The sequence below is a fragment of the Symphalangus syndactylus genome, chromosome 18 (assembly GCF_028878055.3).
Source record: "Symphalangus syndactylus isolate Jambi chromosome 18, NHGRI_mSymSyn1-v2.1_pri, whole genome shotgun sequence".
In the NCBI taxonomy this organism is placed as follows: Eukaryota; Metazoa; Chordata; class Mammalia; order Primates; family Hylobatidae; genus Symphalangus; species Symphalangus syndactylus.
Window position 1 is genome coordinate 107,348,557 of NC_072440.2, and position 27,432 is coordinate 107,375,988.

At 41.9% G+C, this 27,432-nt stretch overlaps 1 non-coding gene across 1 annotated transcript; it reads right to left on the reverse strand.

Moving 5' to 3' along the window:
• Nucleotides 1-7,726: 7,726 nt before the first annotated feature.
• On the reverse strand, nucleotides 7,727-7,833 carry LOC129468778 (U6 spliceosomal RNA). Its single transcript, XR_008652838.1, has one exon. It is a non-coding gene; the product is annotated as a U6 spliceosomal RNA (small nuclear RNA).
• Nucleotides 7,834-27,432: the final 19,599 nt, after the last annotated feature.

A 27,432-nucleotide genomic window follows, 5' to 3' on the forward strand; every position in this document is an offset into this window, starting at 1 on the left:
CAAGTTTGAAAACTTTGTAGCCTGGAAAGCCCATTTTAAGGGGAGGAATTCAAGCAGGCTGCAGAAATTTGTATAAGTAAAAAGGAGACAAGTGCTAATAGCAAAGGCAATGAAGACAAGTCCTAGGAGGTATTCAGAATCCTTTATGTCAGCCTCTTCCATCACAGGTCCAGAGGCTTATGAGGACCGAATAGTTTCATGGGTCAGGCCCAGGGCCCAGTGCCCTGTGCAGCCTCAGGACACTTTTCCCTGTATCCCAGTTGTTTCAGCTCCAACTGTGTCTCTAAGGGGCCCAGGTATAGCCCAAGCTGCCTGTATTAATCCATTTTCATGCTGCTGATAAAGACATACCTGAGACTGGGTAATTTATAAAGAAAAAGAGGTTTAATGGACTCACAGTTTTATGTGGCTGGAGAGGCCTAACATTCATGACAGAAGGTGAAAGACACATCTCACACGGTGGCTGAAAGAGAAAGAATGAGAACCAAGTAGAAGGGGAAATCCCTTGTCTAATCATCAGATTTCATGAGACTTATTCACTGCCACGAGAACAGTATGGGGAAACCGTCCCCATGATTCAATTATCTCCCACTGGGTTCCTTCTACAACACATGGAAATTATGGCAGCTAAAATTCAAGATGAGATTTGGGTGTGGACTCAGTCAAACCCTATCACTGCTGCTTTGGAGAGCACAAGCTTTAAGCCTTGGCTTCCATGTAATGTTAAACCTGCAGGCACACAGAATGCAACAGTTAAGGCCTGTGAGACTCTGTCTTGATTTCAGAGGATTTACAGAAAAGCCTGGATGTCCTGGCAAAAGCCCCCAGAGGTGAAGCCCTTATAGAGAACCTCTACTATAGCAGTGCATAAGGAAAATGTGGGGTTGGGGCTCCCATGGAGAGTCTCCACTGGGGCACTTCCTAATGAAACTGTGAGAAGGCCACTATCCACCAGACCCCAGAATGGTAGATCCACCAACAGCTTGCACCCTACACATAGAAAAGTCATAGGCACACAGTGTCAGCCTGTGAGAACAGCTTTGTGGTCTGAACCCTGCAAAACCACAGGGGTGGAATTACTCAAGGCCTTGGGAACCTGCCCCTTGCACCAGTGTACCCTGGATTTGGGACATGGAGTCATAAGAGATTATTTTGGAGCTTCAAGGTATAATGTCTGCCCTGCTGGGTTTTGAACTTGCATGGACCCTGTAGCCCCTGTTTTTTTGGCTTTCTCCCTGTTGAAATGGGAGTATTTACCCAATGCCTATATTCCCACTGTATCTTGGAAGCAACTAACATATTTCTTATTTCATGGGCTCATAGGCAGTAGGGACTAGCCTTGTCTTATATGAGACTCTGGACTTTGGGCTTTTAAGTTAATGCTGGAATGAGTTAAGACTTTGGGAATTATTGGGAAGGAATGGTTGTCATTTGAAATGTGAGAAGAACGTGAGATTTGGAAGGGGCCTAGGGCAGAATGACATAATTTGGATTAGTGTCCCCACCCAAATCTCATATTGAAATGTAATTGCCAAAGTTGGAGGTGAGGCCTGGTGAGATTGCGTCATGGGGGCAGTTTCTTATAAATGGTTTAGTACCATCCCCCTTGGTACTATCCTCAGTGTAGTGAGTGAATTCTTTTCAGATTGAGATCTTTAAATCTATGTTGCACCTCCCCCCAATTCTCTTGCTCCTGCTTTTGCCATGTGATGTGCCTGTTCCTGCTTTGCCTTCTGCCATGATTGTAAGTTTCCTGAAGCCTCCCCAGAAGCTGTACAACCTGCAGAACTGTGAGCCAATAAAATCTCTTTTCTTTAAAAATTACCCAGTTTCAGGATTTCTTTATGGCAATGCAAGAATGGTCTAATACAGGCTTTGTTTGTTTTTTTGTTTTTCTTTTTCCTATAAAAGGCTAGCTTTTGTCTAAGAGTAGAGGAAAATATGGTTCTGTGGTGCCATCTTGTCTTCTTAAACATAACATGAGGGCCTCCTCCTGGATTCAACCAGAATCTCCTCCTAGCATTGGGCACCCAGGGAGGATCAAAACAGACCCCAGGCAGGCAAATCTGCCAGATGAGAAAGACATTATACAAATATACAACAAATAAATAATATATGAGTGCAAATAGTGACAAGGGCCATGAAAAACAAACGTAACTTTAGAACGTATTGTTGAGTAGTTTGATGTTGAGAGCACTCTGAAGACATCAAAGTTCCCCTTAAGGAGTTGTTATTAAACTCTATAAATAGGTTTTGATCTCAGACTGCCAGAAAACTATCATTTTCTATGTTATTATTATTGTTTTTATAAATCTCTTAATATATGTTTTAAGCCCTGACTTAGCCATCCTTCTAGAAAATACCACTCAGTGCTTTCAGATCCCATCTTCATTTCTGGTTTTCGGAGTTGGAGTCCCTTTTAGTCATTGGATAGCTGTTCTCACAGGTCATCAAAAATCTCTTCTGATTTATTCAGAATGGCTTCTGAGAAAGCATCAAAGCAAAAGAGCCTTGTCCTCCTTCAAATGAAGAGAACTCTTCATCTACCAGAGATATGTTTGTTGTGGCATATGTAGGGTCACAGAACCTCAATTCTGATGGCTTCTTTGCTTACTACCTTGATTGGTTGATGGATTGCAGAGACAAGTGCTTAGAGTTTTCTCAGGAAACCAAAGAAGGTGGCAGCTGATGCTGATGGATTCTAGGCTCAGTTTATGAAACTTCTTCCACACCAAAGTGAAGACATACTGAGGGTGAAAAGGACAAAATAGTTTAAGGCAAGGATATGGATAGATATTTGAATTAAGGACCTGTGATTGTTAATACTGAGTGTCCGCTTGATTGGATTGAAGGATGCAAAGTATTTTTCCTAGGTGTGTCTGTGAAGGTGTTGCCAAATTGAGTCAGTGGGCCAGGAAGGCATACCCACCTTCAATCTGAGTGGGCACCATCTAATCAGCTGCCAGTGCAGCCAAAATAAAATCAGGCAGAAGATCATGGAATGATTAGACTGGTTTAGTCTTCTGGCCTACAGCTTTCTCCCATGCTAGATGCTTTCTGCCCTCGAACATCAGACTCCAAGTTCTGCAGTTCTGGGACTCAGACTGGCTTCCTTGTTCCTCAGCTTGCAGACAGCCTATTGTGGGACCTCATCTTGGATTCATGTGAGTCAATACTCCTTAATAAACTCCCCTTTGTGTATAGAACCATCCTATTAGTTCTGGCCTTCTAGAGAACCCTGACTAACACGGGACCCAACCCATAGCAATTGCTGTATTTTACTTCATGAGCTAAAAACACTGGTTGTATATTGGAATCATCTCTTGAGTTGAAAAACCTACAATACCTGTGGTCCATCCAAGACCAATTAAATCAATGTCTGTACAAGGTTACAGGTGTCCTTCATACAGAGAGAAGAGATCACAATTTGAAATTAATATCATAAATGCATTCTTACGGTGGAGGACACTGACTCACAAAGTAATTCAGATCTTGATAAGAAACCAGACTTGAAAGTAGGTGGTTAGGCTGGGCAACCCATTTACCGACTCAAGAATGGAGATGTGATAATAATTTAAGGGATTCCATTGGAATGCACAGGGAGCCCAGAATAAATGAACTGGAGGCAAGAACAGTACCCTAACTTGATGTATGGCTGGACCCTGAAATAAGGTAGCAGTGGAGATAAAGCAGAAAAGGGTTTGAAGAGAGCTCTTATTTCACATTTGTAAATGCTCATTAATATAAACATGGGAAGAGAGGAATATGAAGGAGAAAGGTTTAGGCTGATTACATGTTTCTTTTGGGGGAATTGAGTAGGCAATAGTGTCATTCTCTAAGATGGGTCCTTGTTCATCTTATTCAGTAAGGGAAATAAAATAATTGGGAAATGGAAATGGTTCACTTTGGACACAGTGTATGTGGGAATACAGCAAATCTGGAAGTTAGGAGAAATTTGAAATGGAGAGATTGAGTGTGTTATTTTGCAAAAAGCTGGTAGTTAAAGTTCCAGGAGTTGATAGCATCACTTAAGTTTTACCTAAAGATTGGAGAACAAAGAAGCTATGGTTACAAAGTAAGGGCACACAAAGATTTAAGTGATGGACAGAGGTAGATTACTGAAGTAGAATTGTACATGGCTGGCATTTTGAGCACTATATTAGTCAGGGTTCTCTAGAGGGACAGAATTAATAGGAGATACATATATATATATGTATCTCCTATTATATATATATATATATATATATATATATATATATATATATATATATATATATATAGGGGAGTTTGTTAAGTATTAACTCACATGATCACAAGGTCCCACAATAGTTCATCTGCAAACTGAGGAGCAAGGAAAGCCAGTCAGAGTCCTGAAACTGAAGAACTTGGAGTCCAATGTTTGAGGGCAGGAAGCATCCAGCATGGGAGAAAGATGTATGCTGGGAGGCTAAGCCAGTCTGGTCTTTTCACAATTTTCTGCCTGCTTTATGTTCTATCTGTGGTGGCAGCTGATTAGAAGGTGTCCACCCAGATTAAGAGTGGGTCTGCCTTTCCCAGACTACTGACTCAAATGTTAATCTCCTTTGGAAACACCCTTGCAGACACACCCAGGATCAACACTTTGGATCCTTCAATCCAATCAAGTTGACACTCAGTATTAACCATCACAAGCACCAAGAACATCTTGTGATTTAAACACCTGTACTAGTAATAATTCGATCTTGTAAGAAAAGGGAAGAGAAGGGCTTTGATTTTAAAATGACTATACAAATAATTCAAAATTTCATTGAGTATTGACTCTATTTTCTTCACAATCACATTTCTGGACGATCAAAGAGAGAATTCCAAATGCAGTTTCTCCTTTGTACTCCATGAGTAATTGGATCTCTCCTGTGATTAAAACTCTCCATGGCATATGTGTTTCTCTGAGCCTTAGCATAAAGAACATAAGCTGATTTATAAAGCCTCCTTACCACTACAATCCAGAAACAACTGTTAGTAACACTGGAGTGAAGGCCAGATTCCAGGCTTTCTCAAAACCAGATCACTCCCTAGTGTGGCTAAAAGTCCCCCAGGAGCCCAGGAGGAGATAGCATACTGAGCTGAGAATAAGAAGTGTGGGGGCACCCGGATGAAGGTTATTTTTACAGAGTTTTATTGAAAAAATGAGGGCCCAGACAGGATTTTGCTGACAGTTTTCCTAGATTGATTAGTCGTTGTATGAGATATTCCTCTTTCTAAGAACAATGATTGAAAATGAATTTTCATCAATTAAAACCCCTATACTTTTCACTCATTTATTCAATAAATATTTTTTGCATTTTTGCAATGTACATACATCTGAACTAGACTTAATAAATGTGTAAGATACATACCTGTCATCCAAGGCCTACTCGAATATATGCATGTTTCAACTTTCCTGCTAATTTACATAGCACATTTTATTTTGTTCCTTACAAAGTATTCAGTACTAAAAATTAGAACATAAGTGTTTCTTACTTTCAAATTACCACATATTTGTGGTATTTTGTTCACTCATTCTTTGTTCTGAGTTTGTTCACACAAGCAAATTTTGTGAACTAATTTATTTAGTGGTCAAATCCTAAAATTCATCAAAAGCAGATCAATTACAAATCATCTTACTCATTGCTTTTCTTATTCCATTATATGTTGCTGGTTATATCATTTTTTCTTAGAATGGTATTTAAAGTTTTTATTTCTAAAAATACAAATAATAAATGGTCTTTTTAAAGCCTTTATTTTTCAAATAATTATAAAACTAAGCATTGAAAATACCTCTTATAATCTTTAAACACAATGATTTTTATTAACTGCTGATGCATACTCCTTCCATGTTTTTCCAACTTTTATTCACATAATTTATGTTATTTTTGTTCCAAAGTGATCATAATATACACATAAATCTACCTCCTTCCTTTTAAAAGTATCATGTGCAACATCCATGTGATTAACTTTCTACCTAAGCTCAATGGCTACATAATGTTTTGCATTCTCACGTATGTTATCTATTTTCCAGAGAATTGTGAGAGAATGAATTTCTGTCGTTTTCAACCACCATGTTTGTATTAATTCTTAAAATAGTCACAGAAAACCAACGCAGGAACTATAATCTTTCCTTTAGGATATTGAAGTATAGATCTATCAGGTTTTCAGAAAAAAAAATGCCTACTTCTTCCACTTTCTTATCTGTTGTGATTAAAAACTACTGTTTGCCTGTCAACCAGGAATCCGTATTCAATATAGAAATGAAGTTTCTGTCCCCATATATTTGGGCTGAAGTGGAGACTAGTGTGATTGACAAGTACCAGACCACTCATGGATTTCAGATCACAGCCCATAACTCTAAAATAATCACTGAATATTTATTCACTATGGCACTGCATGGGTGGGTGGGTGGAATTCATGTATAATAAAAGGGTCTGCCCTCCAGAATTGCGAATCTAATTATGAGAGGGAAAAAAGTTAGAAAAGCTTTGTGTGTGCTACTGGATCATAAGCTCCTCCAGGGCAAGGCTTTGAATGTCTTTTATCCTTAGTATGCAGAAAAGTGTCCAATAAGCAGTTATCATTTACAAGGTCACTTTGTCAGTTACATGGTAATATGGTTGGGATTTATGCCCCCACTCAATTCTCATCTTGAATTGTAATACCCATAACCCCCATGTGTGGGGGGAGACCAGGTGGAGGTAATTGAATCATCAAGGTGGTTTCCCTGTGCTATTCTTGTGATAGTGAGTGAGTTCTCACAAGATCTGATGGTTTTATAAGGGGCGCTTCCCTCTTCGCTTGGCACTTCTCCTTCCTGCTGCCTTGTGAAGAAGGTGCTCACTTTCCCTTTGCCTTCTGCCATGATTGTAAGTTTCCTGAGGCCTCCTCAGCCATGCAGAACTGTGAGTCAATTAAACCTCTTTCCTTTATAAATTGCCCAGTCTTGGGCAGTTTCTTATAGCAGTATGAAATGGACTAATATACAGGTTGAGTTACACAATGTGGGTAATGTAGAAAATACACAATGAGGGAGGAAAAAGAGAGGTTTCGGGGACAGGGGGGTCCCAGAGGCAGCAGGTCTCACTCAAAGTCCATTAAGAAGAATGAGACCTCCTGGGCAGAATCTGTAGGGGCAGCACCTTGCACTTCTTTTCTCTAAGCCACTTTCAGCTCTTGGCACTGAGATGCTCATACATTGAATGAGAGAGTACCAGGAGAAACGGATACCTTGGAACCAGTAACACAAGAAATGAAGAGTTGGGAAGATTTTCTCTGTTCACTGTGAGACTATTCCTATTGGGCTTGCAATTCACTCCTAATCCTGTTGTGGAGTGAACTGTACTCCTCAAAAGAAGATACGTTCAAGTCCTAGCCCCAGTACCTGTGAATTGGCCTTATTTTGAAACAGCATCTTTGCAGATATAATCAAGATAAGATGAGTTTGTAATGAAGTAGGGTGGACCATGAGTTCAATATGACTGGTGTCCTTATTAGAAAAGGAGAAGAGACACAGGAAGAATGTCATGTGATGACAGAGGCAAAGACTGGAGAGATGCATCTTCAAGCCAAGAAGAGCAAGAAGCTGGAAACCATCAGCAGTGAGGAGAGAAGTGAGCAATGATATACCTCTACAGCCTTCAGAGAGCACATGGCCCTACCAACACCCTGATCTCAGACTTCCTGCCTCCAGAACTGTGGGGATACATCTGCATTCTTTTAAAATCTGGAATGCCTCATGAATTTGCATGTCATCCATGTGCAGGGGCCATGCTAATCTTCTTTGTGTCATTCCAATTTTAGCATTCATGCTGTGGAAACAAGCACTATTTGCATTGTTTAAAGCAACTCAGTTTGTGGACTCTGGGTGGGCAGCCACAGGAAACCAATCTAGGTCCCAACATCCATCTAGACTGTGATGCACACTCTTGTTCCTCCCACTTGAACAAACTGCCTCCCCTGCAGCTCTGTCAAGCGGTGGTCACGTTCTCCCTACAATTCTCATTACCACTGAGCTTAGAGGGAGGTAGAATGCCTACTAACTATTCCCTCATTTCATTTTCTGGCTATTCTTTCTTTCTCCTCCCTGAAAATCCCCAACTCTGAATCTCATGTTGTCATGTTGCTGTTTTCTTCCAATGACTGGGTTATTGCCCTACATTTTAAGACAATTTTAGCTCATGGCCCATTATCTGAAGTTTTACATGGACTTAATTCCTCACAATTTTATTTATTTATTTTTTTTTTGAGATGGAGTCTCGATCTGCCTCCTGGCTGGAATGCAGTGGCACGATCTTAGCGCACTGCAACCTCCGCCTCCCGGGTTCAAGCGATTCTCCTGCCTCAGACTCCTGAGTAGCTAGGATTACAGGCAAGCCCCACCATGCCCAGCTAATGTTTGTATTTTTAGTACAGACGGGCTTTCACCATGTTGGCCAGAATGGTCTTGATCTCTTGACCTCATGATCTACCCATCTCGGCCTCCCAAAGTGCTGGGATTATAGGTGTGAGCCACCGTGCCCAGCCCACTCACAATTTTTAATATGTTTTTAGATGATCCTTTTAACATCTTGGCCTTCAGATTTCCAGAATTCCTCTTTCAGAAAGAGCTTGTTCTTGGCGCTACCTTGGTTATTTGTTCTCACGGACATAGACTCAATAAAACCTTCCTATTTTCCCAGCTCTCTCCCTTTTATATCACTAGCCTAACAAAACTTTACCCTCACTGAGATTTTCTGTATATTGATCTTACAATGTGTCACTACCCTTCACCCTCTTGATATTTGTGTTTTTCTCCCTACCCAGCCTACATTTTGTGGCTAATCTATACAAAACTCCTGCAAACACTCTTGACTCCTTTGCTCCTTTCTTCAACATACTTTAATGGCAAAAGTACAACTCTGGTTGAATCCAAACTTTTGCTGACCAGATATTTCTATATTTTTGTAGCTGAATACGTTGGGGAAAAACAAGCAACTGCAGTGACCTGTTCTGAGGTGAGGTTCATGCCCATGGGCCTTCTTGCTGCAGGGCAGTCATGCATACACACACCACTACACATTGCTGGGTCAGTCAATTTCCCACTGCCCTAGACTATGATTTCTCACTGTCTCCTTCCTCCGCAAACTTTTAGCATTTCCTCTCCACTTCTTATGCTCATTCTGCTGTCTTCCTTACTGAAACAACTGAAGCAGTAGAAGGGAAATTCTTCAAGCTCCTATCACATCAACTTATGAACATCTCTATCTACATATTCTGGCTTCCTGTGTGTTACCACAGATGAACGTCTATGCTCTTATCTAAAACCAGACTCTGCGATTGTACACCAAATCCCACCCACTCCTGCTTATTCAAAATCATCACTGTAGCGATTTTTCTGCCTTCTTCTGCATTATCAGTGTCTCTTTTTAAATTATGGTTTATTCTCAATGGCTTAAAAACATCATGTAATACTTCCTTCTGTCAAAACTTTTTTTCTTGACTTCACATTTCTTGCATTCTATTTGTTCTCATTAGCAGCAGAAATCACCAGCATTACCTGTATTTGCAATGTCCAATCCTTCTCTTACTCTGCCTTAACTATTTTTAGATTAGTTTTTTAAATTACAGAATAACTTTTCTCTTGAGTAACCAAAGATCGCCACGTAGCTAAGTCCAGTGATCCACTATCAGATCTCATTTTACTGAACCTGTTAGGTGTATTTGAAACCTTTAATCAAACCTCCTCCTCTTCATCATCTTCACTTTCTTTGACCTACTGAAAGAGCAGGACACATAATTTTTCTTCTGACTTATTGACCACATTTTCTCCATAACCTTTTCTGATTCTGTCTCTTCTTTCTATTCTCTTACTGCTGGGGTACTCTGGGGCCCTTGGCCCTCTTCTCTGTGTACACACGTTTGATGTTATCTACTCTCATATACCTTTAAATACTATCACTATGCTTCTAACTTGAACACTTATATTTGCAGCCCAGACTTCTTTTCTGAGCTTGCCTCAATATATACAACGCTGTACCTGGCATCTCACTTGTCTCATAAATATCTTAAAACTCAACATGACATAAACTGAACTCATGCTCTTCCTCCCCCCCCAAAAAAAAAACACACTCATTTCACTTGTAACCTTCTCTCTTTGTTGAAGATAATGAAATCCTTCTAGTGGGATTAGACTAAATACAAAACAACAACAACAACAATAAAAAATTTAGGATCATTTTTACCTCCTCCCTGTCTTCCCATGCTAATCTCTCAGGATAGATTGCCGTCTCTGCTTTTTAAGTGCTACTAAGACAATAGTTCAGCCCACCAATCCGCTTTGCTCCAGAGAACAGCAATCACCTACTAGCTGATCTTCCTGCCTCCACATTTGTCCTCTCTAGTTAAGATTCAACATAACAGCCAAAGTGTTTTTTGTTTGTTTGTTTGTTTGTTTTAAGATATAAATCAGGCAAGGCATTGTGGCTCATGCCTGTAATCCTAGCACTTTGGGAGGCAGAGGCGGGCGGATCATGAGGTAAGGAGTTCCAGACCAGCCTGACCAACATGGTGAAACCCCGTCTCTACTAAAAATACAAAAATTAGCTGGGTGTGGTGGTGTGCACCTGTAATCTCAGCTACTTGGGAGGCTGAGGTGGGAGCATTGCTTGAACCCAGGAGGCAGAGACTGTGGTGAGCTGAAATCGTGCCATTGCACTCCAGCCTGGGCAATAAGAGTGAAACTCCATCTCAAAAAAAAAAAAAAGAAAAAGAAAAAGATACGTATCGGTCTGTGCGTCCTTTCCATTACTCGTGACTCAAAACCCTTTCTTGGCTCCCTGTTTCACTCAAAGTGAAAGCCAAGATCCTCACAATGGCAGGGCATTTAAGGAAGCCGCTTCCTTAACCTTTGCAACCTGGACCTGCAGCCTTCTACCTCATTCATCCTGCACAAGCCTCAGTGGCCATTTCTGTTTTTTTCCTTTTTTTTTTTTTTTTTCTTTGAGAAAGAGTCTTGCTCCGTCACCCAGGCTGGAGTGCAGTAGTGCAATCTCGGCTCATTGTGACCTCTGTCTCCCAGGTTAAAGCAATTCTCATGCTTCGGCCTCCCGAGTAGCTGAGATTACAGGCACGTGCCACCACGCCTGGCTAATTTTTGTATTTTTAGTAGAGACAAGGTTTTGCCATGTTGGCCAGGCTGGTCTCAAACTCCTGACCTCATGTGATTCACCCACCTCGGCCTCCCAAAGTGCTGGGATTACAGGCGTGAGCCACCGCACCCAGCCTTCGCCATCTCTTCATTTTGTGAGCACATCTGTCAAATCCAGTCTTCGGGTATTTCTACTAGCTGTTCCCTTGGAACACTCTTTTCTTCTCCTTATTGCCCTCAAGATCTTTCTCAAATATGTGTTTTTAGTGAGGGCTAATATGACCCCTTATTTTAATAACAAATTCTGCTTTTCACTTTCCTTCAATCTCAACTCCTGTCACTGTTGTTTTTCTTTTTGATAGGGTATGTTGCTTGATACTTCTGTGCACCATGCTTTCTGCTTCTTGTCTGAGTCCCCCTACTATAAGGTGAGTTTAGTGAGGCAGGGATTTTCTTTCTTTCTTTCTTCCTTTCTTTCTTTTTCTTTCTTTCTTTCCTTCCTTCCTTTCTTTCTTTCTTTCTTTCCTTTCTTTCTTTTCTTTTTCTTTTTGTAACATACACAAAGCATCCAGAATAGGATCTGCAGCATTATTTTCTCCAGGTATTCATTGAGAGAACAAAATAAACCCATGCTTTGGTGTTTAAACTAGGAGGGCAATTCAAAACTCAGGCACCACCATGCTTCCAGCTGATTCAAACCAAGAACCTTAGTCATCCTTTTAGAATCACAGGTTAGAATCACTGTGGGACCTTTAAAAATAAATGCTAATATCTGGGCCCCACTCCCAGACCAAGTCCACATGAGATCTCTGGATGTGGAACCCGGGCAGGATGTTCTGGAGAAATTCCTAAACAACTTTTAGGAGCCATCAGAAGGAAGAGCTTCTGCCATAGTGAGACAGCCAGGCGGACTGGGGTGGAGCCACAGAGGTTTGCGCCTTTTGCAGCTGGGAGGAGCCTGGCCCCTCCTCTTCCTGTGTGGAATTTGGGATTCAAGTGGCGAGGCGGGAAGCACTCTAGTAGGGACTCTGGCCTTGCAGTGAGTCCCTATTTCCACCTTTTTTCCTTTTCACCTGATAAAACCCTGCTTTAGTCACCCTTCAAACCATCTGCGAGCCTAAACTTTCGTGGCCATGGGACAAGAACCCTGTCTTTAGATGAACTAAGATAAAGTCCTGCAACAATAAGTTCCTATGTCCTAAAACCTACTCCTGCCTCCTGTTTCCCATTCCTCAGGTGTTTAGGGAAAAGTGGTCACTCACTGAAACTGGGCAAAGGATGACCCCTTGACCCTGAATGGCTGAAACCAGCTCCCTGAAGGTGCCCACAGCAGCTAAGCTTTAGATCTTCAATTAAAACTGATTAAAGTGGATGTTTACTTCTCTTCTACTGCTGGGGTGTTCTGAATATGTTAGTTCCATGTTTAGGTTTGCTGTTTGTAAATTCTCTCATTCCAATCATCCCTCAACTTGTTCAGCACTGATGAAACAAGATGTTTTTCCTCAGGGAAATATTTGAGATCTGATTCTATGTGCTAATAGGTACCCAGACACCCCCTTGGCGTGTTCCTGAGTTCTGTTCCCATAGTTTACTCTGAATAAATTACGACATGTGGAGATAGGTCAGGAGTTTCAGTGACCTGTTTTTACCGAGACACTCTCCAGGCTTTGTCCCCTTAGATTTGCTGAAACTTCTAGTTTCTTTCGCCGTCATCCTACCTTCCTCTCCCTTCTCCCCATCAACCTCCACTCCTCTGAGAATCACAGGGTTCCAAGCAGTGATGATGCATCTTCACCCCAAGCATCTGGTCGCCCATGTTTTACCCATGTTTAGATGTTTCACCCTGCTGCACAGAGAGTTTGTGGAAGGAACCTCTTCCTGTCTTCAGATTTGGGGTATTGGACTTCAAGGACTTGCCAGTGGTCTGCAGCATGGGTGTGGCCAGAAATAGAGAACAGTGTTACCACTAGTCAGAGGCGAAGTCATGAGAAGGTCCCTGTGTCGTGATTTCCTGTCAAGGGCCGATGTTTGTAGAGGATGCTGCAGACTCATCCTAGTTTCACTGTATGAGCAGAACACAGCAGAGTGCCACATTGCTTTGATCCATGTTCTAAGTCTATATTTTCTTTGATAGTATTTTTGGTAATACTGAATCAGAAAAACTATTTAATGAGCTCTGTTGTTGTCCCATGGCAAAATGTACCAGTCTTATGACCGAGAGCATTTCACCTGCTATTCTGGAAGAGTCTTATTACATTTGATTTTCTACTTGAGACTTCTCTTGAGCTTATTCAACATAGGAAACAAATGCCTCCCAAATGATATTTTTATGCAGGGGTCTGTCTAATCTAGGAATAAAAGCATGTATTGCATTCAGCAACAATTCTATTTTTTCCAGAAAAAAACACCACCAATTCTGACAACTTTAAGGTTAGATGATGCTTTAAAGAGCTATCCCACTCAGCCAAAGTGGAAGCTTGAGTACAATGTTGTGTTTTAGGGCAAGAGTCTCCAACCCCTGGGCCAAGAACTGGTATCGGTTTGTGGCCTGTTAGGAACCAGGCCACACGGCAGGAGGTGAGCTGCAGGTAAAAGAGCATTACCACCTGAGCTCTACCTCCTGTCAAATCAGCAGAGCAGAAACCCTACTGTGAGCTGCCCATGCAAGCGGTCTAGGTTACACGCCCCTTATGAGAATCTAAAGCCTGATGGTCTGAGGTGGAACAGTTTCATCTTGACCCGCCCAGCCCCAGTCCATGGAAAAGTTGTCTTCCATGAAACCGATCTGTGATGCCAAAAAGCTTAGGAATCACTGCTTTAGGGCGTATGTCTGGGTGGAGGTCTGTGTGTACTTGTGTATGTTAATGTGCGTGCTTTTGGTGTGTGTGTATGTGAAGGTACGTCATAACCTGCTGTGCTTGGTGTTCAAGCTTTTGATAATACTTCTATCGTTGATTAGCCAGAGTTTCTTTTTTTTTTTTTTTTTTTTTGAGACGGAGTCTCGCTCTGTCCCCCAGGCTGGAGTGCAGTGGCGTGATCTCAGCTCACTGCAAGCTCTGCCTCCTGGGTTCACGCCATTCTCCTGCCTCAGCCTCCCGAGTAGCTGGGACTATAGGCGCCCGCCAACACACCCGGCTAATTTTTTTTTGTATTTTTAGTAGACACGGGGTTTCACCGTGTTAGCCAGGATGGTCTCAATCTCCTGACCTCGTGATCTGCCCGCCTCAGCCTCCCAAAGTACTGGGATTACAGGCTTGAGCCACCGCGCCCGGCCCGTGATTAGCCAGAGTTTCTGTTCATTCCTCATGGCGTTATTCTCATTGCAACTCAGGGTCTGTAAGCAGAAGGATGGATACTCCTCCCATGTCCTTTCCGTGCCTCAGGGCCTCCTGTGGCTTCAGTTACATTTCGGCCTTTCCTACCAGCTGTCCTCCAAACTGAGATGTGGGGATGAGTGTCCTCTGCCCCACGGAAGTATGAAAAGTCTCAAAGTCTGTGTATCCTTTGACCCAGCAGTTTCAAATCTACATACAGCCTACAAAAAGCACTGGGGATATGTACAAATATGAGGAAGTAAAGATGTTCAAGGTATAAAATCTCCAAAGCCTTTCATTTGAGAATGAGTGTAGCACTCCTTTTTTCTTATATTATTATTGCACGGGTCACAGCATATTAGTTTGTCTATAATACTCCTTATTTTTTTATTTTGGTTCCTTTAAAGCAGAGGGAGCGCTCCATGATTTTAAAGTAGCTCAAATGATGATTCATGTTAAACTTTGAATTTTTCTTTAGTCTTTACAAGTTACCTTGCTTACACATTTTTGAACAGCAGTGGTCTTCTTTATATTGTCCTTCCCTCCACCTTTTTATTTTCTTTCTTTTACTCTTTTTTCCTCCCTTTTGCTTTCAGAGTCACCTTAATGGAATCACTGAATTTTTACAAAGCTTCAACTAAGCTTTCATATCTTATGAAAACAACTAACTTTTCAAAAAAATCGTGCAATTACAATAGCAGATATAAATGTCTTAAAAGGTAGATAAGAACTGAAGCAGAATTCCAGGAAGCCTCACATGCCCAGTGGGAGCAAAATGGGCAGTCTCCCTGGTGAGGGGCATGCAGCTTTGGTGAAATCTGCAGCCTCTGTACAGCAAGAGGAACGCCCCCCCGACTCCCAGCCCCCTGCCGTGGCCCCATCACCGCCTCCAGGTCCTCACAGCAGGTGCATGGAGCTGAGATAACCAGGCACCAGCTGGCAATTCCAGAGAGAGGGTGTCCTTATCGGCAGAGGACACGGAGATCCACAGACAGTGTTAAAGCCTGAGCTTTAGCAATAGCACAGCTCATCATGCTCATGGATGGAGGTGTGGTTTCCGGGTCCATAGAGCTATATGTGATTCCAAGAACATGGAGCCCGGAGTGAAAATTCCAGGCAGAATGAAAATTTCCCTTCTGACGATTATTAGGAGACTGAGTTAAGTGGCAGTGGCTGGGTGGAACCTAGCTTCAGGCTCCTTTGCATTCCATGAATCCATCGAGTCCATTGAATGCCCTTCTTTTTGCCTGTATGTGTTTTCTAAATTTTATAAACTAAGTGCAATAAAGAGGGGAAGATCTATTTTAACGAAATATTTAGATGTTGTTTTTTCCCCGTTATCTATCTGATATTCCTCATCTGGTTTTCACTCAGTTGATAGAGAAGTGGTTCCACCTGTTTTCTCTCCACCCATGAGCAGAGTATCAAGTAAGAGTTTGGCGTAGCTGGATTTTGCAAAGGAAACTCAGGCCTTGGGCTGGTGCCGTTTGACAGTGTCTGTGAGGGAGAGGAGAATGCCCAGGCAGGAAAGAGTTAGGAGTTTGATCCAGGCCTGTTGCACAGGGAGCCCCTGGGGCCTCAGCATTCCACAGCTAGCTCTGCAGTTTAGTGACTCTGTGACCTTAAGCAAAGCACATAATAAACCATCTTAACATCCTCACAGGGCTGCTTTGCTGTTTTTCACCCAAACACTTTGAGAGACTTGGAAATAGCTCAAGGCCTTGTTTTGCCAATAATTGCCTCAGGTCAATGACAAATCATTACCAAGTAGTGAAAACTTCCTCTCTCCTGAGTAGTCAAAAAAGATGGAATGCTTTGAAATGCACAACCTCTAGGAGGGGAGGTTGTGCTTTATCTTCTCCCCCCAGGTAAGATTTCTATTTGGATATATTTTCTTCCCTCCTAACATCCCAGTCAAGAAGGATGAGAGAGAATAGTGAGCATGAGAGACGGGGAAGTTTGTGGACTTGAACTGAATGAAGATTTTCACATTCCGACAATACTTTAAATTCACTTTCAGACTGTCCATGCCAAAAGGGATCTAAGATCCTAGGAAAAGTGCTGAGAAGTTCATGGAGAGACCTGATATTAATATGAGGACCAGTAATCAATGTCTTTATTGGACACCATTGTATAGTCAGAGAAAGCTGTGCTCCAGGCTTTGCCACTTAAAAGCAGTAGAAATTCAAGAAATTTAATTACCCTCTCTTCCTTAATTTCCTCATCTGTTAAATAGGAAATATATCTGACCTTGTAAGAATATTTTCAGAAAAACCCATGCCGGTCATATAGCAATTACCCAATAAATGTTAGCTGCTCACAGGGTTGATCATAACCACCAGGCAGGCCCTGATGTTGTGGGCCGTCTAGGCTCTTGAAGATCCTAGTCCAGCAGCTTACAAGCCTGGGAGCAGAGCAGCTGGTGGTCTTTCTCCTCTCAGAACATAATTCTTTCCGACCCTCCACCTTCTGCCCCGTCATGGATCTAGTGCATTGCTCAAAATACCCTCAATGATAAATTGTTAGAGCATCAAAGGGGTCTTCAACAGCATTTAATCAGCCTCCTCATTTTGTAGAGAAGAACACAGAGATCCAGATGTTGACTATGATTTTCCAAGGTGTCTTTTGCATGGCCTCAGACCTCAGGGTCCCAGGAGTTTACCTACGATCTGATAAAAGAAAAATTTTAGACAAATTAAATTTAACAGAGTTTAACTGAGCAGGGAATGATTTGCATATCAGGTAGCCCCTGAACTAGAATAGGTTCAGAGAGACTGGTCCAGCCATGTAGTGAAAGAAGAATATTTATGGACAGAAAACAAACAGTGAGGTACAGAATACAGAAGTGAGGTACAGAAACAGCCAGATTAGTTACAGCTCAGCACTTCCCTTATTTATACATGGTTTGAACAGTTGGCTGCCTTAGACTGACCAAAACTCAATGATTGGTACAAGAGTAAGTATAGTCTGTTTACACATCCAGCTAGGTGACAGTTCACCATGTATGGAGAGACCTTTAGGCTGAACTTAAAACATGTAATGAGACAGCTTTAGGATAAACTTGATTTAACAGATCTAATCAAAGTTCTTTAGGTTTCCATATTGGAGTAATGGAACTATGTCTTCCTCTTGCTTCTCCCTTTTCTTTCAAAACCAGAATTTTCCAAATACCTCGTTCTCTTACAGTACAATTTCTCTAATTGGTTATTCAGCAGTGAGTGGGGAGTGGGGTAGGAGAGAGGGTGGCATGCTGTAAAACTCTATAGAAAACAAATAGGAAAATGAAGCGCTTTTCAAAAGGTCAAGCATTTCGCATTCAAAGGCTTTCAGGGATGAGTCAGGAAAGAGATTTGCTAGAAAAGTGTTAACATTAAACACTTGTTCAGAAGAAGTGGATCTATTCATATTAATGCTCCTCTTCCTGATGACTGGCTCTGCTCTATATGCAATCCCAGCAATTCCTACCACTGCAGTTTCAGGTTGTTAGCAGGTATTTTACCTATAAAATAGCAGGATGGAAAATTAAAGCTTAGGAAAGTAAATAATGTAGAGATTTCAAACATAGAATATTTATATCTTTCCTTGTAGTAAGAAGGGGTACTACCTACGAGTTTCAAAAAACAAGACCCTTTCTAAATAACAGATGACAAGGATGGTGTCTGGGGACTTGAGGACTTTTTCCAAATAATAGATGCCAAGGAAGTGCCTGAGGACTTAAGTTTACCAAAATGAAAAGTTTACCTAATTATGCTACTATAGAGTTTTTCTTTCTCTAGGTCTTATTCTTGTTTGTCTTAGCCCGTAGGAGCTGAGCAACTCACCAGTAGATGGTGACGTGGCCAGGTCTTACCCTGTGGTGGCAGAAAGTGAATACAATTGTCCACTGTGAGCTGGATGTCTGTGGAACCCTCAAGTTTTCTTTGAATAGTAAAGAGTGGGAAGTTTTTGATAGGAGGAACTATGTGGCTTTTGTTAACCTATACTTGAGTTCTCCCCATATATTCCTTGGACACAAAAACAAACAAAAACAAAAAACCCTCTGGAAAATATTTAAAAATGTTTATTCTGAGCCAATATCAGTGACCCTGGCCCGGGGAAACAGTCTCAAGACGTCTTGAGAAAGTTTGCCTGAGAAGGTCAGGTTACAGGTGGCCTTTATACATTTTAGGGAAATAGGAATTGTAAATGAAATCATACATCAGTACCTAAAACGTGTACATTAATTCAGCCTAAAGAGGCAGGATATCTTAAAGACGGAGGGACATTATAGGTCATAGGTGGGTTAAAAGATTTTCTAATTGGTAATTAGTGGAAAGAGCTAAGCTTTGTCTAAAGACTTGAAGTCAGTAGAAAGAAATGCTTGAGTTAAGAGAAGCGGGGGTCATCGACCCCAAGGTTCTTGTGTTGTAGATGAAGTCTCCTTGGCAGCAGCTTTCAGAGAGAGTAGATGGTAAATACCTGTTTTCCTTTCAGATGGACCTTAAAACATGTCAGACTCATAGTTAATCTCTCCTAGAGGAGCAAAGCCCTGACTGTATTAATGGAGATGCTCTACAGATGCAAATTTCTTCCATAAAAGATGGTGTATTAGTCTGTTTTCATGCTGCCGATAAAGACATACCTGAGACTGGGAACAAAAAGAGGTTTAATTGAACTTACAGTTCCACATGGCTGGGGAGGACTCAGAATCACGGCGGGAGGTGAAAGGCACCTCTTACATGGCAGCAGCAAGAGAAAATGAGGAAGAAGCAAAAGCAGAAACCCCCAATAAACTTATCAGATCTCGTGATATTTACTCACTATTATGAGAATAGCACGGAAAAGACCGGCCTCCGTGATTCAATTATCTCCCCATGGGTCCCTCCCACAAGGGGAATTCTGGGAGATACAATTCAAGTTGAGATTTGGATGGGGACACTGTCAAATCACACCAGGTGGCTTTGCAGAGCTATTTCAAAATATGCCAAAAATATTTATTTTAGGGTAAAATATTTTAATTTCTCTCATGGCCTGCTATTTGTCATATGATGTTGGACCAGTGTCAGTTTGAAATGTGATATTTTATTGCCACAAAAACTCTGTTTTGTGATCTCTGTTTCAATGTTAATGCTGGTCAGTTGTACCTAAACTCCAAAGAGAGTGTGTTGAACCCCCTTCCCTGTCTTGCCAGGAATTCAGTTTTTCAAGCTTCTCTCGGATCCCCTTGGCTCAGAGCGTTCCCCGTTCAGTCAGTTTGGAGGTTTAGAATTAATTTTTGGTTTACAATTTCTTCATTACTTAGAATATACTTTTCTAGAAGAGTAAAGGAGGAATATATTTAATGTTTCAGTGTTGTTCCTTCCAAAGACCAACATCCTCTTAATTTAGAGAGGAAAAATAATCCGTCATTCAAGAGTTTTTCTTAAAAAGGAAGGAATGTGCAGAGGCTTGTGTTTTCCATGGGCTCTGTGGGAAGGTAACCTCTTATGGATCAGTAACTATTGGTTCATGATTAGCCACTGGTGTTCCCCATTAAAATAAAATTAGACTGTCACCCAGAAAATAATACTGGAACCATGTTTCAATTTCTGAGAAATCTACAACAAGGGCAGAATATTAATCAATGTGTGCTTTGGGGAACTGAAGCTAAAGTTATAAATATTTCCTCAGGATATATTATATAAGACAATTCGGTTACTGATGAGGCATGAATGATTTTAATGGCATATTCTGTAGGGTGATTTATTTTAATTGTCTCTCTGGGACCTGTTATTACACAGTGCTAGGATGGGTCACTGCATTAGAAAATTAAAGCTGATGAAAGGCATTCATTTTTACCCTGTTTGTAAATTCAGGCTTTTGGGATAAAGAGATGCTGACTATATATAAATCCTGCAGGACCAGTAATTCAACATTCACTGCATCTCCTAATGTCAAAGACCCTCAGGAGTGCCTGGTCAGAGTGACTCTGACTGTGTGGCATGTACTGTACCAACAGGCTGCCCATGGCTAGGGTACCGGGTCTGTAATAGGACTGCATGCCTCTCACCCAGGAGACACCAGCCCCCTGGCAACTGTTGGGCAGGCTTAAGGTTGAGAGTCCAGAACACAGTCAGAGTTAGGGTGAGGAGGCAGCTAGCATTTATCAAATGCTAGTGTGAATATACGACAGGTGCCTTTTACATTATCTCACCACTGTCATCCTATTTTACCTCTACTGTCCCCTAACTTTAGTGGACAGTGAATAATTAACTTGGAGAAATTTACAGTTACTAAAATACAATGCCAGAAATAATTTAGTTTGTAGGGAATTGGTTTAGAAAATACATGTTCATATGGTTTTTTTTTTTGCCTTTTTAGTGGTAAGTGTTGCACTGCTGGTTGTGTAATTATAATAAAAGTGGCATTACTAGAGCTTGTTATACATAACGCCTGTATTGTGGCCTTAGCTTCTAGGACAGTGTCTGTTTTTTTCAGTTGTTCATATAAAGACTTGGGGCAAGTCCAGCAAGTCAGGGTCGGGGGAGGGGTATGGAAAAGACACCAATGACCCATGTCCAGGACTCGAGCCGGAGTTTTGAATGGACTCCTCCAGGTCTATAAATCCTGTGGACTTATACAATTGAACAAAAATACATGGTGCATTTTGGAGAATAGAAATGCAGTTATTCACTATTTTTGCTTAAATGAATCCATCTTTTGTGCACGTTAAAATAGCAAATTGCCTGCAATGTAATGTCTAGTCAGTTTCCAAAGCAGAATAAGAAAGTGAGATGTCAAAAATCTTGTCTGCTATTTACATAATTACCAGATTAAAAAGGAATTGTGTAAATGCAAATGAAGGTACAGGTGCCTGCCATGAGGAGATTACCCAAATTATACCCAGTTTGTCTAGGAAAATCATTCCTTTAGTGTCATCTGAAAGGTATAAAGCTTCAAGATTAGAGAAACTAGCTCTTCAAATTATAGCCATTGTAGCTGAAAAGGTGACATCTAGCATGCCAGGGTAATGCTTTGCAGACTGCCTGCCGGTCTCCTGTCTCCAGATGGCTCCTTCTGTCGAGGCCTGATGGGATCACACCTCACCCAGGGAGCTGTAGTTCGTTTTGCCTGTCTGTGCTTACTACACTGGAATTAGGCAATAGTTGTTTAATTTTACTTAGTAAAACTTGAATTGTTCAGTCATTGATTTCTATTAAAAAATCTAAATCAAGATGTTTCTTCGCCAACTGTAAATCATTTTGAAGGCAGCAAATTTAAAATTCTAGTATCTGGTAGCCATTGATCAAAAAAGTTGAAAAGTGGCATACTACTTACTGCTTTGTTTAACTTTTTTTCTTTTTCTCTTTCTTTCTTTCTTTCTTTCTTTCTTTCTTTCTTTCTTCTTTCGCTCTCTCTCTTTCTTTCTCTCTCTCTCTCTCTCTTTCTTTCAGGTGGAGTCTCACTCCGTTGCCCAGGCTAGAGGGCAGTGGTGTGATCTCACCTCACTACAACCTCCACCTCCCGGGTTCAAGTGATTCTCCTGTCTTAGCCTATTGGGTAGCTGGGATTACAGGTGCTTGCCACCACATCCAGCTAATTTTTGTAATTTTTAAGTAGAGATGAGGTTTCGCCATGTTAGCCAAATGGGTCTTGAACTCCTGACCTCAGGTAATCCGCCCACTTTGGCCTCCCAAAATGCTGGGATTACAAGCGTGAGCCACCGCGCCCGGCCTACCTCCTGTTCCTTTGCTGTACTCTTACCTCCTTCTCTACCGACACCCTTTTCTCTGCTTCCCCTCATGGCTTCTCTTCCCTCGAGGGCACATCCGGAGCCACTGCGTTTTGTCAGCACCTGCATCGCTTGCCTTCCTTGTTGCACTCCTGGAATGTTCTCATGTGTTTACATTTAATATGCTAGGGCTTTGTCATGGATTCACTATTCTTTGCATTTCACTTATGTTATTTCACACTAAGTACACAATACCCAGTCACACAGCAGGTATTTCATTCACCAATTCTACTGCTGCTATTATTATTATCGTCATTATTATTTTGAGACAGAACCGTTCTTTGTCACCCAGGCTGGAGTGCACTGGTAGGATCTAGGTTCACTGCAACCTCTGCCTCCCAGGTTCAAGTGATTCTCCTGCCTCAGCCTCCTGAGTAGCTGGGATTACAGGCAGGAGCCACCACGCCTGGCTAATATTTTTAGTAGAGTCCGAGTTTCACCATGTTGGCCAGGCTGGTCTCAAACTTCTGACCTCAGGTGATCCGCCTGTCTCAGCCTCCCAAAGTGCTGGGATTACAGGCATGAGCCACCGCACCGGGCTTACTGCTGTTATTAAATGGGATACTTGTGAGGGAGTGAGGCCAAGAGCTGACATGTAAACACACAACTTCAATGCCATGTGCTCAGAATTATGTTCGAGTTGAGATTAGGAGCCAAGACAGATTGCTCAGCCCAGCAGGATGAGGGCTGGGTTTGGGCTCAACAGAGTAGACTCATGTTGATGGGAAACCCGAAGAGTCACGAAAACTGAGCATTTTCAGATAGTTTTATGCAGCCACCAATTCCCCAACATGCTGAGCCATTTGCAGAGCAGAACTTGATGCTGTGTGTGAACCCCCGAAAACGTGGAAAGGAGTAAATACTTCCATGTAAGAATTCCTCTTTCCTGTCTACTTTTCTTCTCTCCATAAATGCGATCATTTGAAACTCTACTCTTTGTTGCTCCACAAAGTCTTGCGTAACTTAGAAACTATGCTGTCTGCTTTTAGAAACTACAGTCACATATCTCATCCTTTTGGCAATGCTGGATGCTGTGGGGACACTGTCTTTAGGCTTAAGTAGATTGCGTAACTTACTCTGAAGACCGTGGACTTCCATTCTTTCCCTGCAGGCAAATGAGATGCAATATTGACACCTGAAATTCTCTTTGAGACCAGGGATTTTCCTTAACATGATACTTAATATCAGCCAAACCTCCCTGATCCTTAGTATCCATTCCGTAAGCCCTAATAGCTTTCACATTTGGGGATTCTGATTTAGGCAGACTTTAGTGTGGGACATCTGTCTTTCCGCCTTTTTCTCAACTAGGGCTGCAAGATGTTTCAAAGAAAAATACAGGGCACCGAGGCATGTTTTAATTTCAGATAAATAATAATAAACAATAAATACCTCTTTATTATAGGCATATCCCAAGTTTTAATTCATAAAAGTACTTGGGACATAGTTATCCTCAAAATTATTCATCATGTATCTGAAATTAAAACTTTTTTGGATAGCCTATGTTATATCTGCCAACTCTTTCCTCAGTTTATCTTCCCAAATGACTGGAAGTGGGTTGAAGTCTTTTCATACAAGAGTCCAATACCAGTGGGGCAGAATTACGGGCCTCTAACCTCGGTGATGTAATACATATGTCTTCAAGCGTTTTTTTTTGTTGTTTTTGTTTTTGAGACGGAGTCTCCCTCTATCACCCAGGCTGGAGTGCAGTGGCGCGATCTCGGCTCACTGCAAGCTCCGCCTCCCGGGTTCACGCCATTCTCCTGCCTCAGCCTCTCCGAGTAGCTGGGACTACAGGCGCCCGCCACCACGCCCGGCTAATTTTTTGTATTTTTAGTAGAGACGGGGTTTCACCGTGGTCTCGATCTCCTGACCTCGTGATCCGGCCCGCGTCGGCCTCCCAAAGTGCTGGGATTACAAGCGTGAGCCACCGCGCCCGGCCGTGTGTTTTATTTCTCTTCTTATCTAGTGTCTTGCCAAGAGTCTTTCAGCCTCCCTTTCAATCTGCGTAAGTGCATTCCAGTAACTCTGATCATGGGATACTCTTCCATGTATACATTCATTTGTTTTTGTTTACCTCCACTGTTTGCTTTTCATGATTCTTTCCTCGGCTCCTGTAAGTTTCTGAGTCATCACTCCCTCCTGGAAGACGTTGTTAGTCTACTCTCTCTTCTGTTAGGGATCGCCTCCATCGGAAGACCCACTCTTTAATTTCCTCTGGAGTTTCTCAGATCTGCCAATGGAGACATTTCGGCATCCTGTTCTGACTCTCAAGCTGATTGTTGTCTATTTTATAGATACCCAGGACAATTTCTTTCCTGAAGCTAGGTGGGCAGAATGGCTCTTGAAGGGCCTGTGCAGCCAGGTCATCCCTGCGCCAACAGCCACTTCGCTCCCCTGCTGGAGCCTCCTCTCAGTCACATCAGCCTGTTTCTGAAGGAACTATCTTCACCCCAAATCAGCTGTTCTCAGTGCTTTTAAAATTTTAAGATAAGGAAGGTAATTCTTATTAAGGGAGCTTTATTTTTATGGACTTTAACTCTGTGGCAAGGCTGGAGTGCAGTGATGTGATCTTGGCTCACTGCAACTTCCGCCCCCTAGGTTCAAGCAATTCTCCTGCCTCAGTCTCCAGAGTAGCTGGTATTACAGGTGCCGCCACCATGCCTGGCTAATTTTTTATTTTTAATAGAGACAGGTTTTTTCCCTGTTGGACAGGCTGGTCTCGAACTCCCAACCTCAGGTGATCTGCCTGCCTCGGCTTCCCAAAGTGCTGGGATTACAGACATGAGCCACCGCACCCGACCATGAAAGACTTTCTAATTGGAAAGTTTGTATTTGAGAGAAATATCAACCAGTATTTTCAACATTGCAAATGATTGTTTAGAAGAAAAAACTGTTAATTTAGAATTCCTTGGTTGAGTTCTGTGGCTCACGCCTGTAATCCCAGTACTTTGGGAGGCCAAGATGGGCAGATCACAAGGTCAGGAGATCGAGATCATCCTGGCTAACACGGTGAAACCCAGTCTCTAATAAAAATACAAAAAAAAAAAATAAATTAACTGGGCGTGGTGGCAGGCGCCTGTAGTCCCAGCTACTCAGGAGGCTGAGGCAGGAGAATGGCGTGAACCCGGGAGGCGGAGCTTTCAGTGAGCCGAGATCGCGCCACTGCCCTCCAGCCTAGGCAACATGGTGAGATTCTGTCTCAAAAAAAAAAAAAAAAAAAAAAATAGAATTCCTTGTGGACATTTGCACGGAAATGTAGATACATTTGTCTTCCATAGCATTAAATGGCCCTATGTTTACATACATAAAAATTCCTTCTGATATTCGTTATAGGTCAGCAACATCATTTTGGACATTCCTTTGAACAGCCTTACAAATAATTGGTGACCACAAATCAGATGGAAAATTCTTAGCTTCTTATCGTTTAAAACTTTCTAAAAATTATACTTTTAGGTCTGTAGAATTATGAAGGTTTCTACTTTAATGATGGAAATTTCTCTTTTCTGAGCTCATGTGTGGTCTGCTCTTCTTAACATCCTTTGGGAGGGAAAGTAGGGTCTGTGGGCCTGTAAGAGATTAGTATTAGGGTACTTGTATCAGTTTTGCCACCAATTGTTAACCACAAATATAGGACAGTTTTCCTCATTGTTCAGTGTTTCAGTTTGCTTACCTTTTAAACAGAATCACCTGTTAAACCTACTTAAGATGTATAAGAATGAATTGATAAAAATATGGCTTTCTAAATTTAATGAGGTATTATTATTATATGATTACTAAGATTTTATTTTCTTCATGCCTATTTAGGCTCTATATCCACATTCCAGGGGGATTGGCGTTTATCCTTATTTTTCAATCCTTGTACTCGATCAGGCTGTCAATGGTTGACGTTACCCTTCTATGTGCCACAGGTCACCTTGAAAAAATTGCCTTATGATTTTTAAAGCACTTCCACATGTGCTTTCTTCTAAGAGCCACGCGTCATTCTAATACACAGACCACATACCCTAGGAGTAAGGGCCGGGCAGCGGTAATAGTGAGGCCCCTAAGCGTGGTTCCAATATAGCAGAAACCCCATGGAGCACATTGCAGTTGGTGGTTGTCTATTCTCTAGGCCATTTGGGCACAAAAGTGGCTTCCTACATGGTCGCAGAGGAACCCCTTTCTTCTCCCTCCTCATGTTATCAGAGCTGGAAGTGCAGCATTTCTGTGTTTCCAGGTTTCAGGTCTCAAAAAAAAGGAAGGAAACTGTATGGAAGGAATGCCCAGTGTTGGCAGGTGGGGCATGCAGTCTGCTGGCCACAGCCACTCAGTAGCCACGCCATGACTTTGGAGGGAAGAGGGATGTCTCTGTCACAATTGCTGAGAACAAGAAGAATTAAGTCTTTCACCTCAATTCAAGCTCCTGTTTTTATTTTTTCTCATTTCATCCGTATCTAAATCCTATTGACATTTCTAATAAGGCCTGGCTTTAATTTTATATATTTTATAAATCCTGTGTCACTGCTTCATTTGAAAGTTATTTTATTTCACTAAATTATGTATTTATTCTTAGAATGCCTGGCATTTTCCCATGCCGACTTTTTTTTTTTTTTCTTTTTTGAGATGGAGTCTCGCTTTGTTGCCCAGGCTGGACTAAAGTGGTGTGATCTCAGCTCACTGCAAACCTCTGTCTCCTGGGTTGAAGTAATTCTCGTGCCTCAGCCTCCTGAGTAGCTGAGACTAAGGGCATGTGCCACCACATCGGCTGATTTTTGTATTTTTTATTAGAGATGGGGTTTCACCATGTTGGCCAGGCTGGTCTCGAACTCCTGACCTCTGGTGATCCACCCGCCTCGGCCTCCCAAGTGCTAGGATTACAGGCGTAAGCCACTGTGCCAGGCCCATGCTGATTTTTACTGTTGGTTACCTTTTCCCATCTGAATATCTTTCTTCAACTAGATTGTAAACACCCCAATTAGAGAAACATGACTGCATAATTTATACACATGACACACACCACACAGATATACCCTGCATACATATGCATACACACACCACATACAGCACACACAGATACACATGCCACATACCACACACACCCAAAATACAAACATGTACACAGATGACACACACAAACACCACACACAGATACATACACCTGACACACACCATACACACCCTACAGAAATACATGCACACAGAGATGGCACACACACACCATACACAGATACCCATAACACACATCACACAGACAT